The sequence below is a fragment of the Zootoca vivipara genome, chromosome 10, assembly GCF_965207765.1.
Source record: "Zootoca vivipara chromosome 10, rZooViv2.hap1.1, whole genome shotgun sequence".
NCBI classification, from domain to species: Eukaryota; Metazoa; Chordata; class Lepidosauria; order Squamata; family Lacertidae; genus Zootoca; species Zootoca vivipara.
Genome location: NC_142593.1, coordinates 38856152 through 38879537, shown reverse-complemented (window position 1 = coordinate 38879537; position 23386 = coordinate 38856152). Strand labels below are relative to the sequence as shown.

The 23386-nt window shown below is 45.7% G+C and overlaps 1 protein-coding gene across 1 annotated transcript in view; it reads right to left on the bottom strand.

The window, feature by feature from the left end:
- The window catches only part of ELOVL7 (ELOVL fatty acid elongase 7), a 59525-nt gene extending 56134 nt beyond the window's left edge, over positions 1 to 3391 (bottom strand). The window contains exon 1 of the mRNA XM_035100537.3: positions 3111 to 3391. The gene's annotated coding sequence lies outside the window, so the exon portion shown is untranslated. The remainder of the gene's footprint in view (positions 1 to 3110) is intronic.
- Between the last annotated feature and the right edge of the window lie 19995 nt (positions 3392 to 23386).

Below are 23386 nucleotides of genomic sequence, written 5' to 3'. Positions count from 1 at the left end.
GCCGCAGTTTGGGGATGCCTGGTTAGGGGACTTGTGGGAGGTGAGGGGAGACAGCAGAGTCAATGCATTTGACAGGAGTAAGAGGTTCAGAAATTCAACAGGTCAGTTTTTGCCTATCTGTGGAAAGTTGAACTAAACCATCTGAACATATGCCTGTCACACTGAAAGCATAAAACAGATGGGGAAATAGTAGCTAATAGTTGCCAATATAAGCATGCCAAATAATGTATCATTTCCAGCCCTATGGCAATAAGATATGGTTGTGAAACCCATGGTTTAACCTGCTTCCTCCCTTCCTCAATCAGTGAGTTTAATAGGAGCATTATAAGAGAATGTATCCATCTGGTCCACCTATCCGCCTCAATGACAGACCAGCCACATCCCAGATTGACAAACCCCCCCCCCCCAATACGATGCTGCCCACACAAAAGGTACCATACCTAACAGAGCAGCATGTCTAGTACCATGAACAAGTCAAGCCACATGCTACAGGCAACAGTAATTACCTAGCATCTTTCTCAAATTAGGTTGCCCCGTGGGAGGAAAACACCTCCCCAACTCTAAATGTAGCAATTAGCCAGACTGATTGCCAGAATAATCCATTTAGACTTTTGAATCCTACATGCCGTTTAGGGCCTTGTCATGCATTTTTGTCATACAGTATATGCATTTTTAAGTTGTGAATGCAGCAGACATGTGAAGAACCTTTGTATGGTACTGGTATTATTATAGAGCCTGAATTAACTGAAATTCCCTGTGGCAAATCTAAGATTGCTGGTGTGCACTTTTTAAAATGCACCTTGGGCACCTAGACCTACAGCATAATCAAGTGTATTCCAACAGCACCTCCATGAGACTGATCACTTTTGTTGCTTTTCCTATTTTGCAGGGCAAAAGACCAGCCTGAGACCACCGGAATGCAAAGTTTTTGGAGGTCAGATAATCTAAATGTAAAACTAGAAAAAAGGATTGGGGAGAAAATAACTTAGGAAACACTCTGGTTGGATTTTGAAAATGGTTTGCACTATCTTTTACTGCAGGAGAGTTGAAATAAAAGATGGAAAGAAAAACAGCAGCTGGAGAAACAGGACTTAGCAAAGTGTTTTATTATTCCTATTGCTGCAATAGAAGTAATTCATTCATACTTCTGGGGACTGGGCTGGGTTCAGAGCTGGCCAAATGTTTTTCTGCAAATACTGTTTGACAAATGCAAGCGTGGAATTTTTCCCAAGCTCCTCTCATTAATGAGTGTTCCCTATCTGCCAATTCGGTGTGTCAGGCCATCACAGCTGCCAAGTTCTCCCTTTTTTAAAGGGAAATTCCATTATGCTGAATAGGCTTCCTCGCGAGAAAATGGAAAACTTGGCAGCTATGCAGGCCATATCAGTTAATATAAAATAGTTAAGAGTTACAGCCAGTCTTCACAGGTTTTCAGGCTCTTTTAATCACACTGGGTGGAGTCTTGGGAAGCAGCCGAAACTTAACCCTTGGTAGTAGGTGGATTTCACCAGCAGCCATCACAAAGACAGGCACACAGGAGAGAGGTCTCCAGCGAAGTGTGTTTTGCAAAAGGCAAATTATACTTAATCCAGTCACCCCATTCCAGTTGCATTATCCAAGCGTGCATAAACCCCTTCCTACACCCTTCAGGGGTGTGGAGACACCCAGCTGCGAACCACCCAATTCCCACCAGATTGCCATCACTTGCTCAACGCAGAAAAATTATGTCCCGTCGCCTGTTTTCCATCCTCGGTGCTGACTTGTTCTTACAAGTTGCGACTCATGCCAGCCCATTGCAACAGCCTGGGAGGGAAGACTGCAGTCGTCTCTCAGGTGCCAACTACGGATGCAGGCTGCCTTTGATCACCTTGCACACATCCTTGAGGCACACAGCCTCCTAAAAGCATTCGGAACTCCTTCCGAAGGGCCAAGCGCACCCACGGACACCACTTGCTAGAAGGAAGAAGGCGCAGAGGTGGAGGAGAGCACTCGCGATTTGCAAGTTCAACAGAGGCTCGAGAGCCCAGCAGGGCTCCGCCGGCAAACAAACCGCGCCGATATCCCTATCTTTCGCCGTCCCCGGGCCGGGCAAAACCACAAGTAAGCGAATAAGACAAGCAGGGCGAGCTCCAAGGCCGCTTCTGTTTTGTAGGTCAGGCCGGCAAACACCTTGGCTTTCCTTCCCTTGGGCCTCGAGCCGCTGCCTTTTTAATCCGACCAAAGCAGCGCTTCCCACGTGTCCGCGCCGGTCCCCCGGCGACAACGTCGAGGGCGGCAACAAGGACCACTGGAAAAAGTGCCCGCGGTTCAAGGGATCCCAAGGAAAGCCCACCCACCCAGAGCGCTCGGGTTATGCCCAGGTGGGACCGGAGCTGCTCTTCGGAGGGGAGGGGAGGGGAGGGGAGGGGGGAAGCGTGCGCTTCGCATGCAAATAGCCTGGATGGGTGAGGGAATCGCGCCGTCCCCCGCCCTCCCCAAAAGAGCCCCCCCCCCAACCAACCCCGATCTGTCACAACACATCAAGTCCTCCACCAGCGAACCCATCGCTTTAGTTCAAAAGAAGGAAGAATCATTAGATAGATCAGGGTGGCCAGACCAGAAACTCCACACAGCGAACCATGCTCATCTTCAAGCAAGATTTCTGTTTGGTGTTTTGTTTCTGAGGGGGTTTAGAAGCAGGTTATCAGTGGAACTGCAACGGACTCAAAGTGAGAGGAGGATGCCCTACCCTGACCTCTATTGTTATGACTATGTCTATTATGACGACGACGACTACCAGCACCAGCAGCCCTTCGCCGCCGCGTCCCAGAGTGAAATCTCCACACCTCACTTCTTACTGCTGGTGCGTTAAGAGAGCGCACACTCCCTCCTCCTGAACTGCCCTCTTTCCTCGCTCAAAGACCCCTCGGTCCCCACCAGAGAGTCCCTTCCTCGCCTCCATCCTCTCTAAGCCTAAGGAGCTCGCGAGGAAGTGGAGGGTCAGGGGCGGAGAGCGCACCGTTTCCAGCGCCGTCTTCTCCCCGAGTTCAACAGGCCTTTCCTCCCCGGGGTAAGCGCGCGGGAGAAGGAGGCGCGGAGCGCTAAGAGCCGCATCCCGCTCGCTCACTTACCCTCTTCAGCGAGCCGGGCTCCCTTTCGCGCACGCAGCAGCAGCAGCAGCCGACGAGCGAGTGCGCTAGAAAAAGGAAGCGGCTGCCAGTGTGCCGCCCCGCGTGGCGCGGCCCAGCCTTGCGCCCGCCCTCCGGGCCGGCCTCGGAACCCGCCCGTGGGATTGGCCGCAGGAAGCCGTGAGTCACTGACTCCCCGCCGCCGCCGTACACACGCCCGCACGTGACGCTCGGGGACCGGCCCTTCCTCTCCTCCTCCCGGCCGCAGCAGGCAGGACAGGTGGAGGGCGGGCGCGGGGCGGAGCCAGCGCCCACCTGAGGGAAGCGGCTGCCAGATGCCCGGACTCCGCTCCTCGGGCCGGTTGGGCGTGAAGTGGAGCCGAGGAAAGGGCAGCAGGGGCGCCGCGCTTGTTTAGGTCTCTCGCGGCGGACGGTTAAACAAAATACTGTTTTCAAGCTTCAAGGCAGCCCTGCGGTCCAGTGGGAAATATATCCAGGAGACACTTCTTGCCCAGTCTCTCGCCTCTTCAGTGGCACTGTTGCCACAGACCCTCCAAGTGCCCCTATTTTCCAGGGACTGTCCTAGATTTACAAAAGCCATCCTGATTTGATCCCAGAATGTCCCGCTTTTTCTTAGGACGTCCCTATTATCATTTGAGAAACGTTGGAGGGTATGGAGTTATCGGACTCCTGAGCCAAGGAGACAACCTTTAGAAGACATCTGAAGACAGTCCTGGATAGGGAAGTCTTTTTTTTTTAAAAAAAAATGTTTTATCAGGTTTTTATATATATGTTGGAATTTGTCCAGTGTCTGGGGCAAGTCAGATGGGTGGAGTTTAAATAAATGGGGGGGGGGAGTGGGCCCAAGATTTGGGAAGACCAATATATACAACTCAATGGGAAACTCTGTGGAAAACATCAATGAGATTTACGGCCAGCATGGGAATAAAAGAGAACATGTTGAAACTTGTCTATAGAGGGCACTTGACCCCTGAAAAATTAGCGAAAATATATAGGAAAGAATCAGACAATTGTTGGAAATGTGACGACAGGGGGGGGGGCAATTACTTCCATTGTTGGTGGGGTTGTAGAAAAATTTCTAAATTTGGGGGAGAGATATATGAAGAAATGAAAATGTTGAAAATTACTTTTGGGGGGAAAAACCGGAGTATTTTTTTATTAAGTATAATGCCAGAAAACATGCCTACAAATAGGAAAAGTATCTTTTTGTATGCGTGCACGGCAGCAAGATTATTGATCGCTCAAAAATGGAGGGAAACTGAGGTGCCCACAGTCCAAGATTGGCAAATGAAATTAATAGAATTTATGAATTTGGAAAGAATGACGGCTGCAATCAGGAATACTTCTAAACAAAAATCTAAATTGGAATGGGGGGTAGTGGAGGAGTATTTTAAGAAAAAGGATATAAAAACGGAGTTGATGATCTGTCTAAATTAAGCTGTAATGGGGAAATTTGTAAAAAGGATGGGAAAATGGAAAGTAAAATAAATAAAATAATAAGGGATTGGAAAAACGCAAACTAAAGAGAATTCAGAAGCCAAGTGATGTGTGGTGATTGGGAAGTTATTTTTCTTTTAACAAATATTTGTTTAAATGATGTACTTTTTCCCTTTGTATTGTATTTTAATGACTTAAATAAAGGTTATTTTTAAAACTAAAAAAAATAATAATGGGGGAAATGATGGAGGGTATGTTGTTGTCATTGTTCAGAGTTAAGGACCAAAAAGAGCTGCCTGCTGTGAAAAAAGTACTTAATCATAATTGTTTTGGTGTAATTTTTGCTGTTTGCATGCAAGTACAATGCAAAAAGAAGAAGAAAAAGTTATGGAAATGCTTCATCTTCAGGTGGTGGTGTCCTACCTCTGTCAGACCACGCATTGCGGTTCGAGGACCCGCCCCCCCGCAAGAAATAAAGACACAGTGACACGTGGTATTAAGGTTAATGGGTAGAATAAGGCCACAACTTTATTGGTTAAAGCAAGTGAGAGGTATTGGCTTAGGCATTGGACTCCCTAGCAAGCGTGACTCCACCCCGCTCGGCGGGGGGTCATATCAGGTTAACACCCCAAGGGAGGAGCCTGTTGATGCAAATACAACTGAAAGCTCCCCCTGGTGCCACCGGGGTCGTGCCATGGCCCTAGCCACCCGCAGGGCGTCGGACGGGATCCACGACCGCCGGATCCCTTAAGGGGATACCCCTATATGAGGAGGGTTGGATGATGGCCACAACCAGTCCTCGAACACACCAGACAACTCCATATTCCAATGCCTACCGCCAAATACCGAAGAAGAAGTTGTGACGAATTGCTACGAGGTAGGCGAAAAAACCAAGAGGCCGGTGCCAATTAGCCAATTGGAGAAAAAACTCCTACCCGGACCCTTTGGGCCACCAAAGGCGACCCAAAGGCGACCAACCGAAGTCCATAGCAAGGTCGAAATGTACCTGACTAAGGGACGACCTAAAGGGCGGGTGGGTGGGAGATCCGATGTGGTGCAGGGGCAAAGAGGGGCGATCTGGAGCCTGCCGCGCTATTTTAAAGACCTGTTAGCTCCGCCCCCTCAGCTGGCCCTATTGGCCAGCCCTGAGCGCGGCAGGTAAAGGTGGAGCAGGGGGCGGATCCCGCCCCCTGCCTGTTGCGTAGAGCAGGTCCCGTCCGCAAATCCCCCCCTCTCTGAAGAGGAGGGGTCTTGCGGTTCGAGGACCCGCCCCCCCGCAAGAAATAAAGACACAGTGACACGTGGTATTAAGGTTAATGGGTAGAATAAGGCCACAACTTTATTGGTTAAAGCAAGTGAGAGGTATTGGCTTAGGCATTGGACTCCCTAGCAAGCGTGACTCCACCCCGCTCGGCGGGGGGTCATATCAGGTTAACACCCCAAGGGAGGAGCCTGTTGATGCAAATACAACTGAAAGCTCCCCCTGGTGCCACCGGGGTCGTGCCATGGCCCTAGCCACCCGCAGGGCGTCGGACGGGATCCACGACCGCCGGATCCCTTAAGGGGATACCCCTATATGAGGAGGGTTGGATGATGGCCACAACCAGTCCTCGAACACACCAGACAACTCCATATTCCAATGCCTACCGCCACCCGAGCCCAAAAGGGGCTCGCCGCCAATACCCTCACCGCTGTAACCAAGCCCTAATGCTTCGTGTGATATCAGCCAGCCAGATGTCGTTTCCTTGATCTGAAAGATGCACGCCATCATCACGGTAGAGAGCCACCTCACTGAACTTGATTTCAGGGTGCTCCACAACATTGCCCTCCATGCTACGCAGTTTGCGTGCCAAAACACGATTCAGCAGTTTCCTGGATTTTTCCAAGGCCCGTGGGTTATGACTGTCGCGCCACACTCTCCTCTTGAGCAGTGTGGACCAAAACAAGGTAGTAGCCGGGAACAAGGCAGCAAGTCCATCAAAGTCCTTCTTTATATGGAGCAATAAGTCCACGCTCTTTCTGTAAGCAAGATCATTTTCCCCCAGCTGGATAATGAGGATATCAGGGGGACCGCAAGCAGCAGCTCGAGCTGTCACAGCAGGCATCAGCTCTTCCCAACGCATCCCACGCCTTGAGATCCAGGAAACGCACACGTCAGCCGGCAAACGCAGGTTGTTGCCAAGGCCCCGATCGCACGCCCGCACTCGTGCCCAGTGCACGATGCTGTGCCCACAAATCCAGACTCGTACTGAGGATGAAGCTGCGGAATGAAGGGAGGAGAGGGGGGAGGTAAGTGGCTGCCAGCTAAAGATCTTTACGAATGTACCCCTTATAGGCGTTCGACTTCCAGCGGCCCAATTCCTTAATCCTGTCTGTAGGGAGGCCTAAATGTGCTGCAGTGGTAGCAGCCCCTATCCTAAAAGAATGTGCGGCATATTCCTTTGCTGGAAACCCGCATGCGTCGATTGCCATGCGCAAGACCCGCGTGAACTGGCTGAACTTGTCAGACAAGTTCCTTTGCAAGATAATGGCCATAGCTTGCTTGCTTTGTTGGCAGCCCATGGGGGTGGGGAATATCAGGTTGCTTGACAAGTGCCTGGAATCTCTTCATCATTTGGAGATTGGTGTGGGATGCACAGGATGGAGAGGATTATTACGACATGTGGTGGCAAGGCCCAGTTGCACAAGACATTGGTGCAAATGTTTTTCAAACTATCCCTTCAATAGCCCAACAACTTCTTCCTCCGGAGTGACCCAGGTCTAGCGCTGCTATCACACTTTCCAGAAACCACGCAAAAAGTGTCACACGAAACAAAAAACAAATTATCTACCTAGTCACAATGGCAAGACTGGGGTTGGTCTATCACTGGAGATTCCATTCCCATTTCACTAAAGGGATGGTGGAATGGCAATTGGTAGTAAAAAAATCACAGTACATAATAGGCAACTTTGAGGGGTTGAATCCAAAACATGATTCTCAGTTATCTGGTTTCCATTTGTTGAATTTGTTTTGTGATCAATCAATTAATCAAAGTATTGTGTAAAGGCCTTTACAATGAACAACAGAGAAGAAGAGCAAAGCTTTCCTGTGAAATTACACCACATAACCTCTAAAAGTGTACAGCATCAAATTTTCACAGCATAGTTTTAAAATTAGAAAGCATTGACATAGCAAATTTGGCTACCAGGCATGTAATTTGTAGAACTTTTATCAGCTAAGAATTTGTTCTGTGACAGCAAGGAGCAGTTTCTGCCCCCCGCCCCATCTTACGGATTGGTATTGTATGTAAACATTGACCTTTGGTTTAAACATGTATAAAATACTTTTATCTTTTTGTAAACCACTTCAATATTTTTTCTACAATCAAGCAGTGATTTATTTTACGAAATAAAAACTCCCCGCAGGCACCAGTTGCTCTCAGTGCTATTTTTATGGGAAAAGAGGTGCCGGATTCACCTGGGACGCCTCACTTGTTCTCTTATCATGGCAATGGTGCCCACCTGAGAGGTGCAGGAACTGAGTTCTGGTGAGTTTTGGCTGGGGGAAAAGCCCTGGTTGCTCCTGGCCAGGGGTAGGCAACCTAACCCCCGGGGGCTGGATGCAGCCCAATCGCCTTTTCAATCTGGCCTACGGGCGGTCCGGGAATCAGCTGTTTTTACATGACTAGAATGTATACTTTTATTTAAAATGCATCTCTGGGTTATTTGTGGGGCCTGCCTGGTGTTTTTACATGAGTAGAATTTGTCCTTTTATTTAAAATGCATCTCTGGGTTATTTGTGGGGCATAGAAATTCAGTTTTTTTCTTCCCAAAATATAGTCCGGCCTACCACATGGTCTGAGGGACGGTTGACCAGCCCACAGCTGAAAAAGGTTGCTAACCCCTGGTCTTGGCCATGCATGTCTGCCTCGTGCACCTCTCCTACACCTCTGGCACCCATGGAGTGAAGAAGTCTATCAGCAGCATCTCTTCACTTGCAGCCTTCTCACCCTTCTCTACAACACTTTCTCCTTCCCTCACTGGCCTTTCATCTTCCGCTGCTGACACCCAAGGAGTGGTGGAATCAATTAGCAGCTGGACCTCGGTCCCAGCCATCTCACTTTTCTCTAAAGAGCTGTCTTCCTCCTTTGCTTCAGCTACCAACTGCTTCTCTTTGGAGCCCAAGCCTCTCGGCTGCTCATTCATTTCCTGGATCCACTCAGCCTGGGTGTTCTGAAGCTGGACTTCTGGAGAACCCTCAACCCCTTGTAGTATCTAGTAAGGCATAGCCCCTACCTCCTCACATGGGAACTCCTTTCTCTCTCCAAGGGTGGTCTTAGACTTCTCTGCTTGCCACTCAAACTCTGCTTGCCATCCAACTGCTTGTACTGCTGCTCCATTCACTGGTACATAGCATTCAGCTGCTGTTCAAACATCTTAGATTGCTGGCTCTGTTGTTCCATGAGCTGCAGGCTTTGCTGGTGGAGCATCAATCTGAATTGTTCCAGGAGTGTTGCCTTTCCTTCCTCCATGTCAACTCAGGCACACCTCACTCACAAGTCCTCCTCCAGGAAGCACGAATCCCACTTCTAACACCAGTGTTGCACCAGTGTTGCACACCACCCCAATCTATGAGTGGTGGGATATTCCAGGGGTTCCAGGTGCTTGCCCAGGGTTTGGTTTCTTTGGAATGAGGGTCGGTGAAAATGGTGGTGTTTTTTATTATATAAGATTTATTTTCACATTTATACGACCTGAGCCTAAGGTGGAAGGGCTCACAGCCTTAATACCCCCAAAAGTATTGCTTCTCCCATAGTCACAGCCTTTGAATCAAGCAGAAATTAAGCATGGCTGTCTCTCTAGCTGCTGCCTGCTTCTAGCTCAGCTCTCACACAACTGCAGTAGTTATTGCCCTTCTAAGTACATGCCAGGTAAGGGCATCATCATTTATTTTGTTATACTAATGCCCTTAGGTCCTTTGGTGGCAACTATCACTATTCTCTCACAAAGAAATTTCCCACAGAATCCTCCATTAGATTTTAACCCTTGCTGGATTCTGGACCCCAGGAATTAGGAGGGGCTCAGGCGCCATACAGACTAACTCCCCAAACTCACAACACTTCCTCTCTCTAACAACAGGTTGGATGGCCATCTGCCATGTATGATCTAGTTGAGATTTTTGAATTGCAGGGGATTTGACTAGATGACCCCCGGGATCACTCCCAACACTACAATTTTTTGATTCTACAAACAGCAGACTAGCAACTTCCCTGTAGAGAAATAAGTTGACAAAGTTAACAAAGACAACAAAACATACACAGTTACACTTTTAACTCAACAGTACAGTACAGTAACAGCTTATTCTTTTAAAGCAAGTTTTCTGTCCATCACAATGCATAGGAAGCTCTGGGCAGTTTCCTACTTAAAACATCTCCCTGCCCCAATTACTAGTATTTACCCATTAAGGTGCTGTTTACCAAGCCTGTGCAAAGCTCGTCTGAGGCCCAGGGTAAGAGTTTTGTTAGAATAGTGTTATAAACTCAAACAAAAAAGCAGCCTGTCACTGGTGGGAGGGGGGCAGCCATCTTAGCCCTCTGAGGCCTGGGGCAAATGTTCCTGGCTCCCCTCTGCATGGTCCTACCGTTTACTGTAAACAGCACCTTTATGGGGAAATAGCAGGCCAGGAGAGATGTTTTTTGGTTGGAAATTAGCCCTGGGACTCAATCTGTATCATGGTTCTGCGCTTCTGCTTTTCCTTCCAATGAACTGCAGCTAGCTCATGTGTACTTTTTGTAAAAGGGTGTGTGTGTGCTTTCTATAAAAGTATGCACATAATATTGTTACACACCAGCCCAGTCTCTGAGTGGTGAGAAATTCCAGGGGACCCATGCACTTTCCCCAGGGTTCAATTTCCTGGGTATGGCGGTCAGTGGAGACTGTGGTGTCTTTAAGATATACAGTGTATGGTTTCATTTACACACACAAACAACCTGAGCATTGGATGGAGCAGCTCAGAGCATTCACACCCCAGCAGATCTTGCTTCTTCATTAATTAGATAGCCACAGGTGCACTTTATGTTCAGAAGAGAGCAAGACATGTCTGTGTCTCCAGCTCCTAGCATCCAGCTTTCAGCTCACACCTGAATCTACTAGATTCTCACCCTCGCTGGATACAGAATCGGAGGCCTGGAAGGGATCCAATAACATCATCCAAACGGACTCCCACAAACTCGTAACACTATGTAGTTTGACCCTTGGGGCAGATGCAGAGCAATCCAGCGTATGAAGGGATAGTCCCTGCTCCACTGAAATAAGTTGTTGTGCAGACTCTCCCAAATAAACTGGATTTTGACCCTTGGGATTGGATCCTTTCCAACCTGGTTTCAGGACTGGCCATGGGACTGAGTTGGCTTTGGCCACCTGGATGGATGACGTTTGCAGAGAGTGGGACATGGGGAGTACAACGTTGCTCCTGTTTCTTGACTTCTCTCTCACACATATACATAATATGTATTATGTGAAAACCCCATACACACAACACACACACTGTATTAAGAACATCATACTCTACCATTCTTATGTTTCTGTGACCTCCCATATCAATAAGACATTATATCTCCACTGTCTGAACTGTCCACTTGTTTCTAACATGACAGAAAGTATAAAATATAAACCTGAAAATAACATATTCTTATTCTTCTGTTGCACGAGATAAATTCATCTCGTATTGTACAAGAAATAAAAGTATTTACTTGTAATCTGAAAAGGCTTTCTATTCTTCTAAAAAAAAACCCTCATTGGTAGAAGCTCTTCGTCTAGCAGGTAATTTTGCCACTTTGGCATAGTCCATTAGTTTGTTGATCCGTTCTTCTTTTGTGGGTATTGCCATTTCCTTCTACTTCTGCACATATAAAATCCTTGCTGCAGTTGTACATCTCTTAAGCTGTCAATAACATTGACCATGGTATCAGCTCCAGGAAACAGGAGTTAGTGGCACTATGTTTGAGGGTGAGATTTTCAGAAGAAGACTTCCAATTCCAAAATTAAGCAATGAGACAGCAGCAAACACCCCCCTTCTAAGACTGACCTTTAAAACAGAAGTGCCAGAATTCAGTGGTGAGATGGATGAGGAAAACAAGCTTAGCTTAAATCCTGGCAAGACAAAGGCACTGTGGCTGAATGGTTCCTGTGTCCAAGAATTTGGTCAATCGCTTGCCCTTGGATGGACTTGCACTCCCTATAAAGGAGTAGGCTCACACTTCAGAGGTGCTTCTGAATCCAGCTTTGTCACTGGAAGCTCAGGTAATGTCAGTGGCACCTGGATTTCGGGGAGATGCCTTTCAAATTGCCGCTTCTATTGAGAGAGAGAAAAACACCTTCCATTTACAGGAGAAGTCTCCTAGTTCCAGACATACCTAGCAATTGCAAAGCATTTTGGGACATTTCAGATTTCTATTTAGATTTGATTCAAACTGGGAGCCAAAACAGGCAGAAACTGACAGGCTGAGTCCGCAACACCCCCAGAGGGGACTCTAGCATTAACCCCAAAACTGAACAAAATAATAAAAACCATCCACAGTATAAGTTATGCATAGCTCTTCATATACATTCCAGAGCAGTTCCTGCTTGTGTTTGAAAGCTTTTGACAATCACAGGTATGATTGGCGATGGGAGTTGGGGGCATGGAAAGCTTTGGATAAAAAAACATGGTCAAAAGAAATACCAGAACTCATTTGCAGCATAAATACAGGATTCATTTTCTCCCCACACATGTATAACATTCGAGCAGCAAAGGGAGCAATCCTGTGCACCATTTCTTGGAAGCCAGTCTCACTCTGTTCTGAATCACTTCGTGCATTAGTGTGACATGATAGACATGTTAAGAATAAGTATTGGGAATGTATTACACTAAATGCCACAATCCTTTAAAGGCCCAGGATCAAGTTTTGGACCAGCAGAAGACAACAATGCTGATGTTCCCTATCTGAGAATGTATTCCATATTGTTATTCACTGATCACACAGTTTGGTGTATCAGACACCTTCAGACTACTCTTCCCTCTTTGGAAGTTTCCCAGTACCAGGAGCAATTTCTTTTCAGTCCTGCCCTGTATTGGAATGCAGGCTCACTTGAACCTGTCTGCTTTTGCTGGCTCCAGCCTCCCACCAATCCCTTTGTATAGAACAGGCTAGTTAGAAGTTTACTTTCTCATTGGTTGTGTCTCTTCTTGAGTTCATATCCTTGATCTAGCCCATTTCCCCTCCCCTCCCCCTCTTTCATAGCTGCCAAGTTATCCCTTTTTTTAAGGGATTTTCCCTTATGCTGAATAGGCTTCCTCGTGAGAAAAGGGAAAACTTGGCAGCTATGCCCTCTTTGCTTCACCTTCCTGCTTTCATTAGTGAGTTTTCACTGTCTTGGGGGTCTCAAGATGTTTAGACTTTAGCTTACACCCCCTTCCAACCATTGCCCTTTTTTTCTACAGCAGGGTTGACTGACCTGTGGCCTTCTGGGTATTGTCATATTGCAACGCCATCAACTGCAGCCAACATAGACAATGGTCAGGGATGCTAAAAGTTGCAGTCCAACAATATCTGGAGGGTAACAGGTTTGCCACCCCTGTTCTACACAGAAACCCCCATCCAGCATTATCTGATATTGATCTCACCTGTTAACATCTCCAAGTTATCCCCAAATGAAAAGCATAAACTGATCAATAGCTTTATTTCGATTTGTGACCCCATTGCAAATAAAAAAATGTGCAGGGTAGATTCTGAAATTCAGTTTGCTGAGCAAATCCCTTGAAGAGGGACAATTGTGGAAATTAATTAGTTTTGCTTTGTCGGTTCCAATGTTATTCCTATTCACAGGGCTCTGTGTGAAGTTTTAAAGATTTGGGTAATTACCGTATCTTGTCCATTGGAAATTCCACTCTCCAGGTAGTTTTAACCCATGACATTATTTTCAGAATACAATGACTAATTAGGTTGAAGTATTTCATAAGATGTGTGTTTTTCCATAGAAAAATAATCATCACTAAAGGAGGTTTTGAATTAGCTTTGCTGGAATCCTTTGAAAACCCAGTCTCTCTCTGTATGTGTATGTGTACAAGTGGAGGGGACGGGAGGGAGAGAATCTGAAAAAGGAAGAGAATCCGAAAATTGCAGTCTAGAACACATTAGGAAATGTATGGGAGATCAAAACTGACTTTAAAAGCATGCATTGGCTAACTTTCTTTTACAAGTAGAAGTCTAAATGTGTATATAAAAATGATTAGCACTCTCACCTAGGCTTGGACTTGCTTCCCTTTGTCTCCCACAAAACTTCCAGACTTGGGACCCATGATTGTGACTTCATTCCTCACCAATGTGGCTTTAACTCAAACTAAAATTCTAAGACACTTGGCTTTCTTAAACAAAATGAGTTCATTACCCAACCTAAACAAAATGACAGCCAAACTAAAATCACTGCTGGGACTTTGCCAAAAGCAGACCCTCTCTACTTCTCACTGTGCTACATCAAACTGTACTTTTCTGTTGCGTTTCCCCCATGTAACTGCTAACTTGTTCTCCTTAGGGAAGATGACATCTTATATGCATTCTGTAGTTTCCAGACAGTCTCATGTATAGGTGCATTAATTTTCTAACCTGAAGCATCTTCTAAGCCAGTGGCTCCCAATTAGCTAATTATTGAGGACCCCCTATTTTTCAAAAGCCAAGCCACAGACCCCCTACTTTTGAAAACTCTATGGTAGTTACCTGTGCAAAGCAATTTTTGAAGAAATTTGGGGTGGCCCCTAATAAGCAAAGGATCTTCGTTATAGTAAACAACAGACCATAAAATTTGTGGTATTACCACAAATTGCCTATCCCCAAACAGTAGGAAAAACTTGTCTACATTGCTCCACTACAACTGAATTTAAAAAAGCAATTGTGTCCCTAACTTGCTAGTGTTCTATATGCAGAAGGCTATTTATGTATATGAGAGAGTATTCAGACATGCTCTTCCTTACTTCTAATCTGAGATGGTACATTTTAGCAAAACTTTGCTGCATATGGTTCTGCTAACTGAGGGATCTTGCACCTTCAAGGTAGGTGAAGGCTTGGTCAGGGCTATTGAAGACTCAGTAGAAAACAGCTGGAATTTTGTAATGTTGGTAATAGTCGTGGTGGTGGTGACAGGACAGTCCAATATGTGACCTGAAGCCGCACACAGCCCTTGAGGCCTTTTTTTGCAGTCCTCAGCAACATTTGATGCCCCCCATCCTCCCTGCAGTCCTCGTGTGAGTAAGCAAGGCAAGGCGTTGGGCTTTGGGAAGGAGGCAAGAGAGCTTTGGCACGATCCTAGAGTTCCTCAATCTCCTCCCCAAAGTCTAGGTAGCATAGGAGCAAACTTCTGGGGGCCGAGGGGGCTTCAGTCCCCCCATAAAATATTTGAGGTGGCCAGGTCCCCTCAAAGTTGATGGGCACTGCCATTCAAATGGTGTGTGTACACCATGTAATGCGATCAATTATGTGGGGCAGGGTTTACCTGGGCCCCCCAAATATTTTAATCAACTTGGCACCCTTGCTAGATCTTTCCCAACTCTTTCCCAACAACAGGGTCTTTTCCAGGGAGTCTTCTCTTCTCATGAGGTAGCCAAAGTATTGGAACCTCAGCTTCAGGATCTGTCCTTCCAGTGAGCACTCAGGGCTGATTTCCTTCAGAATGGATAGGGTTGATCTTCTTGCAGTCCATGAGACTCTCAAGAGTCTCCTCCAGCACCATAATTCAAAAGCATCAATTCTTTGGCGATCAGCCTTCTTTATGGTCCACCTGTCTCTGCTTTTTAAGATGCTGTCTAGGTTTGTCATTGCTTTTCTCCCAAGAAGCAGGTGTCTTTTAATTTTGTGACTGCTGTCACCATCTGCAGTGAGCATGTGAAGTACCATCAAACAATTAAGAAGGGTGGTTAAAGGAAGATTTGATGCAGTGAGGAGTGGCGCTACAGAATTACAGTACGTTGCCATCTTCATTCACTGATACCATGCCTCTCAACTGTCCACATTCTTTCACGTTTTTGGCATAAATGAGAGATCTCTTAAGATGCCCATGCCCGGTGCAAGCAACTCTTTCTTACACTGAATTAAGAAAAAAATCCAGGCTGACAAGAAAAAACAGGTTAAATTTAGATGGATAAACACCACTGGTTTCAGCCATCAATAAGCACTTCAAAGTCTTCCTAAACTGCAGCTGCAAATGACGGTAGGTCATCCTAGGTGACAATTGCACTAATAAGAGTTTCTGTGCTGGCAAGTGTAATCTTTTTATTTGTTTACATCAGGTTCCCCAAGCTAAGGCCCGGGGGCTGGATCCGGCCCAATCACCAAATATTTTAATCAACTTGGCACCCTTGCTAGATCTGCATAGGTTGCCGATTTGTTACTGGGCCAAGTTCATGGTGTTACTATTAGCATATAACACCCTTTACTAAACATTTAAATTAAAATTATACAAATGCTTGTTATCATGAGGGCGCCCTCCAGATCTTTGGCATTAGAAGCAGGGCAGGCAAGCCTAGCATGCACTGAAGCACTTTGTTTACTGCAAGGATGAAAAGTGCTGCTTGCTAGCAATCATGTGGGCTGGGATTCCTTACATTCTACGCGTTCTATGCTCTGTCTTCAGCTGCAACACCAAATTACAGTTCCCAGATGCCATTTCTCCCTGCAGCACGTAACCTCTGGCACCATTGCTTTGGCAATAGCAGACAGTGGGGTAGACACATTCTCTATTGTCTTAATTCCCTTGCTTGGAAGGAAGGTGGAGAAAAGGGACATGGTATTTCCGTGTCTCCTCGGTTTTTTGATGACAGCAGCAGCCTGAGTGTTTCTCCTCTGCAAATCAGAAATGCCTACTTTCAATGGATTCATTCAACCCTTCTATGAACACACTGAAGAGCACTAGCCATGGTGAAATTCCACCTGTTTGCAGCAAAGGAGGAATAACCTTTCCATTCACAGTCTCAGTCAAATGTGACCTTCACACTAAAGCTGCATGTTTAATGTATTAAGTACTGTACATCAGTTTTAAATGCCTTACAATCAAGTTATTCTGCCTCACACACAGGGCAGCAAGGGATAAAAATATTGCTGTTTGGGCATGATTCATGACAAAGTTATACTAATCTACTTCCCCCATACAGCTTTCTCCACCCACCCCAGCAACTCCCTTGATTTTGGTAGGATTTAAACTGCGAATACGTACTGTCCTTTTGATTTTCTTCTTTTCCTCCAAGCCCCAGGGCATTCCTGTTGCCTTACTGGGAAATAGTCCAAAGACTCCCATGCTCTTGTCATTCCAAACCAGAATCACGCAAATGTCTTCGCAACCAGTTCATATCAAGAACGTGGGAAGAGAAAGCAACACCTGTAGCTGTTGAGTAAACCAAGGTTGACCCAGCTTTCTCTCTTCTCTTCAGCCATAGCAGATGCTGTAACTTTCCAGCCATTTGACCTTACCCCTGAAGTCTTCCATTGTCTTGTGAGACAGACAGATGCCAACAACAACAAGACCCTGCTTACCCTCTAGTTCAGATGGCAAATATGATATCTTGCATTCAGACTCACTGTGCTTTCTTTATAACACCGAGAGGCAGGGGACTCAGGGGACTGGAAATTTTCATTATTTAATTTAAACAATTATTTCCACCAATTCATTCATATTTAATTAAAATAATTATTGTAATTATCTGTTGCAGAGGCTTAGCCCCCTTAATGAGGCCACGGGGAGAATGTGCACCCTTGCCTTGGACACAGGACATTGTGGGGCTACAATTCTTACGAAGTATTACATGAGAAGCGCTGCTGCTTCCACTTCATTGCACAGGAGTGTTCCTTCGGCACAGTGAAACAGCTCTAGTCTGGAAGCACTCTTTTAACTAGTTTATTCCATGTCCCAGCTAAGAGATTCCTCATCAGAGGACGACCTGAAGGCCCCATCGTTACATGAAGCCCTGAATTAGGCTCAATATCGGGGTGAGGAGCCAGGATTCCCAGAAGAAGCTAAAGGAGGACTGTCTGCACCAAGGGAGATTCTGACCTCTGACACTGAGGCAAAAGAAGTACAAAGCCTGAGGGGGAGATGGCACCTCTGGGTGAAGACAGCTGATAGCAGTCATCTGAGGTCAGGGGTTGGGTCAAGAAGCTCCAGCTCACTGGAAGAAAAACACAATTTCTGTCCCAGTGCTCTGCTTTATCTGCTATCTAATCTCCTGACTGTTGTGAACCTGACTTGGACCTGTATTGCCCATGTCCTTATTTGCTCATGCATCAATTAAATGAGGAAGACAAACAATAAAAAAATATTATTTATGGGGTGATATGAAATCAGAGGTAATATCTGTATTGCTCAATCTTTTTAGGTGCCCTGCTGCAATTCAAAGAGGAAGAAAAAGCAAATTATGGATGCAAATCAAAGGAATGCTGCAGAGATTACTTTCCTTTTGTGTTGTTTAGAATTCCAATTAATTTTGTTCAGTTGATGTATTCAGATGTGTCTTGCCTAGATGCACTTCATGATAGTCCTACTTAAAAAAAATATTTATATGGGAAACATAAAATTCCTTTAAAAATAAGTAGTAACTAGGGCACGTTCTCAAGCCTGTAAAAATGGTTTTATTGAATTTCACTAGTGAGCTCTGAATTCCATGCAGAGTGGGATGGCAGCATCTATAACCAGCAAGGAAATAATCATATTTCAACTGTGTACTGTCACTAGTAACTGAAATAGGGCTCCCACCTTCTGTAATTGCTCCGTGTAGGGCTTGAAAGCTCTCCTAGTTTCGGGTCACAGGCCACAAATCAGGCAGAATCATGCCATGGTTTCCTCCCCACTCCAGATTTTCTCAGGTGTGTAGCTTCAAAATGGCTTCTTTCAGGTTCCGGTTTCCGCCGGCAGGAATGGCGGACCTGTTTTCCATCCCTCTGACCTTCGTAAGGAATTTGGCGGTTGCTAGGGGAGTAAATGGCAACCCCCTACCCTCTCCGGGGGTTACGGAGAGGGGCCGCTGGCCCGCGATGCCCCCAGACCCACTCCGACTGTTTATGGAGTGGGGGGAGCTTGGGCTGAAAAGCACTTACGAGGGCCAGGACTCCCGGACGCTAATCTGCATGGCGGGGATTTCCATGGTTAAAGAAGATAATTAGGCTTAAATCTATGGACATACTTCAGAAGGAGGGTGTAAGAGAGAGGGCTTGCAGAGAGCAGCCTACTCTGCTTACTTCCACCAGATGGGAGAGCAGCAGCAAGTCTGGGAGTTCAAATCAGGAACAGGAAGGGTTAAGACGGGTCCAGGGCTCTGCAGAGTCCTGGTGGCTCAGCTCCAGGTTGGTAGCAGGGAAGCAGGGGAGGAGCTAGCTTCAGCAGGGGCTGGAAAGGAGGGAGGAGAGAGAACGGCACCTCAGGAGCCTGGTTTGGGACCACGGAGGACCCATAGAGCAAGGAGGAGGGGCGTTTGGAGTCTTAAAAGGGGGGTCAGAGCCCACGAGACGCCATTGTGGGCTTCTGCCCCATGCAGAGCAGACATGATTTGAGACATCTCACCACTGTATATAGCATGCACAATAAAACTATGAAAATCCAGAGGATGTGTGGAGTGCTTACTCGGGAGTAGCCAACACCCCATCTGTGACAGAGGGGAAGAAGCGCTGTTTACTGCTGAGAAATTTATGCTGCTGAGGGAGAGGAGTCAAAGGCTGTATTTCATCTGGAAGAAGGATTGATGGGGACGGAGCGATAAGGGAAGTGAGTTTTTTTTTTCTTCATATGAGTTACTTCGTACCTTCCCAGACGCGATGTCCTGGCTTGTTTGGAGTGAAAGAGAAGCAAAAGACTGTGTGAGTTGAACTTTATAAACTGTTGTTACTGAGCATATTTTTTAAAGATGTGGAGTTGCCGATGAGAAAAGCCCCCCCCCCCTAGTTGGACGGAAGGAGTGCCTGGACGCGTTTGGAGGATTTATGAGCTGTGACGCACTTTGAATTGGAGCAGCGACCTGAAGCTAAGTTCAGCTATAGGGCAAGGAGATCCATTAATTTACCAAGAGTTTATGGTTTGATGTTTGGGTCTTCTGCCTGGAAAAGCTGTAAATTTTATAAAGATCGTTAATCTACATGGTTATGAGAGAAAACGAAAGTGATTTGAGCTTTTTAAGATGGCGCTGCTTCGACGCAACAGGGAGCTCCAGACTAAGAAGATTTATGGGGAGGCTGGACTGATTAACCCACACAGGAGAAAGAACATCTGTGAAACCTTGTTTGATATTTATCTCAGCAGCTGGGAAACAATCGGTTGAAAGTGGAAAACATCTATGTGACTGTAAGGGGAAGATCTGGATTATTATGAACTTGGAGAGACGATTTGAACTTTAGAAAAAAGACAGCAGTGGACGGTTGCAAGGAATCCCCAATTTCTTGAAGCATGGGAATCCAAAAAAATTCTCTAGATGATTTGGCATAACATTCGGTTTGATTGATATATATATGTGTATAATTTGAAATAATAAATGTGATATAATTGGTTTTAATTGGAAAATTAATAAAAATATATTTTTCAAAATGGCTTCTTTCACTGAAAGGTGGGAAATTTTTACTATGGCTCTGGCGTGATTGTTGCTGCTTGGATTCTCAAAATCTGTGTCATTTAGTGAGGTTTCAAGTAGAATTTGGTAAAACCATCATTTTATGAAAGACAGTAGAACTAGGGCCTCATTTTTTCCAAAATGCCCCCTTATCTTAGTGTTTAAACCACAGGGAATTGTTGTTTGCCCCTTCCAGACGGAGCTCGACCCGTTTGGTCAAATCTGAAAGCTTCTTAATTTTGGTTGAGTAATTGATGCCAACCTCCAATGCTTCATTAGCTGTTTCAGCTAACTGGGTTCCCTTGTGGTCAACTCTGGCTTCCAGCAGCTCGATTACTTGCTCCTATTCCACTGTAAAATATTTTCACAGATCTTGACGAAGTCTATCTAGTTGGGCAGACAGATCGGACAACAGGAAATGTATCGTCTCATCCTTCTTTGATAATCTCATGCCCTTCAATGCCATGGTAGGGCCTTCTTCCTCTCCTGAAAGCTCCGGGGTAGTTAAAGTATCTCTAGGTTCAAAATACAATCTTAAGTTTCACTCTTTAGTTAGCTGCATGCTCTATGTAGAGATGCTAATGTGAGGTGTTGTTGTTGTTGTTGTTGAGTCATTTAGTCGTGTCTGACTCTTCGTGACCCCATGGACCAGAGCATGCCAGGCACTCCTGTCTTCCACTGCCTCCCGCAGTTTGGTCAAACTCATGTTCGTAGCTTCGAGAACACTGTCCAACCATCTCATCCTCTGTCGTCCCCTTCTCCTTGTGCCCTCCATCTTTCCCAACTCTTTCCCAACAACAGGGTCTTTTCCAGGGAGTCTTCTCTTCTCATGAGGTAGCCAAAGTATTGGAACCTCAGCTTCAGGATCTGTCCTTCCAGTGAGCACTCAGGGCTGATTTCCTTCAGAATGGATAGGGTTGATCTTCTTGCAGTCCATGAGACTCTCAAGAGTCTCCTCCAGCACCATAATTCAAAAGCATCAATTCTTTGGCGATCAGCCTTCTTTATGGTCCACCTGTCTCTGCTTTTTAAGATGCTGTCTAGGTTTGTCATTGCTTTTCTCCCAAGAAGCAGGTGTCTTTTAATTTTGTGACTGCTGTCACCATCTGCAGTGAGCATGTGAAGTACCATCAAACAATTAAGAAGGGTGGTTAAAGGAAGATTTGATGCAGTGAGGAGTGGCGCTACAGAATTACAGTACGTTGCCATCTTCATTCACTGATACCATGCCTCTCAACTGTCCACATTCTTTCACGTTTTTGGCATAAATGAGAGATCTCTTAAGATGCCCATGCCCGGTGCAAGCAACTCTTTCTTACACTGAATTAAGAAAAAAATCCAGGCTGACAAGAAAAAACAGGTTAAATTTAGATGGATAAACACCACTGGTTTCAGCCATCAATAAGCACTTCAAAGTCTTCCTAAACTGCAGCTGCAAATGACGGTAGGTCATCCTAGGTGACAATTGCACTAATAAGAGTTTCTGTGCTGGCAAGTGTAATCTTTTTATTTGTTTACATCAGGTTCCCCAAGCTAAGGCCCGGGGGCTGGATCCGGCCCAATCACCTTCTAAATCTGGCCTGCCGACGGTCTGGGAATCAGCATGTTTTTACATGAGTAGAATGTGTCCTTTTATTTAAAATGCATCTCTGGGTTATTTGTGGGGCCTGCCTGGTGTTTTTACATGAGTAGAACGTGCCCTTTTATTTAAAATGCATCTCTGGGTTATTTGTGGGGATAGGAATTTGTTCATATTTCCCCCCCCAAAAAAATATAGTATGGCCCCCCACAAGGTCTGAGGGACAGTGGACCGGCCCCCTGCTGAAAAAGTTTGCTGACCCCTGGTTTACATAGCTGGCCACATTTCAAATCCGCATGTCTCTGAGCTAATCCGCATTGTAATATTAGGTCAAGACTTATATATAATTTAACAGTGTTTCTCCCAAACTTTAAGTGCATTATATATTAGAACACCCGGTTGCTGGCTTCCAAACTGTGGTTGCATTGCAGTTCTGATGCAGCACCTTCCTGTACAAGGAACAAACACACTGCAAGGCACAATAGCAGGTGCTGCAGGTCTATAGCTGACAGGCACCTAGCACAATGGGAGGCCAGACACTATAGCTCTTGCTTGCATTGACAGCAATAGTACCCTGGCAAAAGGTCTTTCCTTTTTCAAGTTGGTTAATGCAACACTTCTGCACATTCCCACTTCTAGTGGGCTGACAGTCATTACAACACAAAATCAGTGTACAACACAAAACCATGCTTTTCAGCCAATTCTGAAATGTAAACAAATTTACTGTATACACCGGGAACTTCTCAAGACAGAAATATTTCAGGCTTGAACCCAGATCTAAATGGAGACTGCCGCTTGAGGTGCGATGGAAGATGGCTGAGCATTATATCGCTGCGACTATCAATGGCTAATTAGAGGCTGTTATGGGAGTAAGCAGCCTCCCAAAATCTTCCCGGAGAAGATGCAGTCTCATCCACATATGCCCATTCAACCCGGTCCCAAATTCGGAAGGAAGGAGGGGTTGGGGGGCACTGGATGGAAAGCACCCGAGATAGCCGGCTCTCCCGGACGCTATTGGATTTAAGTTTTGGACATGCTTCAGACGAGGAGGGAGGAATTACTCTGCAAAAACAGCCCAGCCACTGAGATAAAAAGATGGAATTGAAGACAGAAAGATTACACCAGAGACAGACTGGTATGTTGAAACGGAACGGAAAAGGGGGGGGGAGATGCTTTTATTATTGTGCCTTATTATTTTACTTAACAAAACCCCCCTAGAAGAACCATTTATGGCAAAAATAACAAGCGAGACTGGAAAGTTGGGAATTTGTTGATATAATATGGTTTTTTAAATATAAACTGTGTGGAAATGAAAATATAAACTATTAAGGCTTTTATTTTCAGACTTGCTTGGGAGTTGATTAAAGATTCCCTAAATCATTGACATCAAAGAGAAGCAAATCTCATTATCTGCTGGAGCTTTGTCAAGACGTTTATTGGATGTAACACAGTTTTAATTGGGGAATCTGCCATGTTGGAGTTAAGACCAAATTACAGATAACATTTGAAGGGGGAGTGAGCCTTAATTATGACATTAGATGTGTGCTTCCAGTTTTGATCTGGCAAATCTCTCCTGGAAAGACTATATTATGTAACCAGTTTTGAGAAACTATCAAACAGAGGCCTGGATTTGATTTATTGGGACTG